Genomic DNA, 2,156 nt, shown 5'->3' on the forward strand with positions numbered 1-2,156 from the left:
TCCTCACCACAGTGAAAGCAATACCAAGGACGCGGCTTTGCATTGGCTTTTGCAAAGTTCTGTGTGGTCGAAGCCTTCCTTTTCGTGGGGTAGGCTTCGACTTTGGCATTAACTGTGTGGCACTCTGACTTTGAGTGCTTGGGCTGATTTTGCTTTTGGCTTTCTATTTTCCAACTGTTAAGTTGTGTACTCAAATCAGCAATTTGTTTCTTTAACACATCGAGGTCGGACTCACAGCTACTTGCTGTTTGTACATTTGACATGGCCCGGTGCTTTGGATTACTAGGACCAGGTTTGCTCTGGCCAAGATGTTGTCTCATACGACGGACTTTTGAGGCTTGCTTGTCCTCTTCCGTGCGTAGAAGCAAGAGTAGCTCAGAGAACGAGGGCGGGCTCTCTTTTCTTTGTCCTAACTGGAGGTCACTGATGAGATTATCCTCCCAACAGCCGCGAAGGAATTGCTTTAGCAATTGCTTGTCAAAATCCGACACATTGACACCTCCTCGTCGCATTGTTTTGGTCAAACAGACATGTAACCTTTGCAAATAGGCTGATGGTCTTTCTCCTTCATTCTGCAGTGTGTTCATGAATCGCGCATAGAGCTCATCGCCATCTTCGACGGCTCCAAACGCAGAATCGAGTACTCTCAGGTACTCAGAGGGTCTAGCATTTGGACCTAAATGCTTAGTGACGTCTGTGGCAGGCGACAGAAGACTGTCAAGTATCCTCTGTGTGCAGTTCAAGTCAAAAACGGCTGGATCACTCATGAGGACTTCAACACTTGTGCGCCAGGCGTCGTAATCAGCTTCACTGTTAGGGCGAGGAATGCGCCCAGAGAAAGCTCTAATCCTACTCGGCATGGGCGAGTGTGAAGAAACTTCACTACTGCGCACCACATGTTCAACTACCACCCGCCGGACATTGGGCGGGTTAAGCTCAAGTGTGGGATGGAACTGGGTCGGTGAGTCAAGATCGATCAGGTTTTGATTTAAGATTGGATTCGGATCCGTAGACTGTGAAAAATCAGCAGCAGGTTGACTGGGGGAATGGTCACCCTGTGCATGCAGACTTGTCTCGCCTCTGTCAACAGGGGGAGAAACTGTAGGCTGAGGAGATAGGGGAGGCGCGTTTAAGTTAGCCAGTCCCTCTTTGAGCAGGTTTTCTAGTGAATGGCCACTAAGATTGGCCATTTCAGACAGTTGTCTCATGTATGCTCTTGTGACATTCCTCGCATTCGCTGCATATGCCTCAGTTAAACTCCTAATTTCAAATGTGACTTCGGGCTGAGCAGAGCTTTGAATAGTCTGCGGCAAAAGAGGATTCAAAGTATCCATTGCACTGGCATGATTGAACTCAGCTATCATCTGCCTGTGAAACTCAGAATGCGAATCATCTATACGGATGTGGCGGTTAACTGAACCGTGTTTCCCCAGGTAAATAGCTACTTCCTCATCAAGGTCACTGTTAGTAAGCCCTTTTATGATTACCGAGTTAGGGATTTTAATTGCCTCTTTAAGTACTACATCCATTTTGTCAAACTAGGTTTTGATTGTTTCTTATCGTTGTAATACTTAATAAGATGAGTCTCATGCAGTTTCACAATAACTCCTGGCTGCTGGCTCGCCAACTTGTAACACTCATGTGCGTGTTTCAAATACTCCCAGATCAAAACAAGAGTAGGTCACCCAAATTTGACACCAAAGAGCTCAAAGATTTGGACCAGTAGGTTCGGCTACGTACAGGAGAGGCGAACTGAATGAGACTCAGACAACCGCGAGTTTTGAAAAATAACCGGAATTGTATTTTTCTTTTCAATTAGAAATAACAGGACATTATGACAAACATACAAAACACTTACAAATGAAATTATTCCCTTTCGGTACCAGTACTCTCTTAATAACACCTTTTGGCAAAATCACAGTGATCACTCGATGGAAAAAAAAAAAGAAATCTTACCTGGGTGCACCCTTTCTAGAGGTACAGTTCACATCCAACAATGAACCACAATGTCAATCATCAGCATATAAATGTTAGCACTTATTTGCATCTTCACAGACTTCGTTAACTAATAGCAACAGTTAATCAGCTGGAGGGTTATTTCCAACCGCTCACACTCACTTTTGTTCACATTCATGGAATGTACAGAGTCCGTAAAA

Source organism: Pundamilia nyererei, unplaced genomic scaffold (assembly GCF_000239375.1).
Source record: "Pundamilia nyererei isolate P.nyererei 1_Seehausen unplaced genomic scaffold, PunNye1.0 scaffold00058, whole genome shotgun sequence".
Taxonomy (NCBI): domain Eukaryota; kingdom Metazoa; phylum Chordata; class Actinopteri; order Cichliformes; family Cichlidae; genus Pundamilia; species Pundamilia nyererei.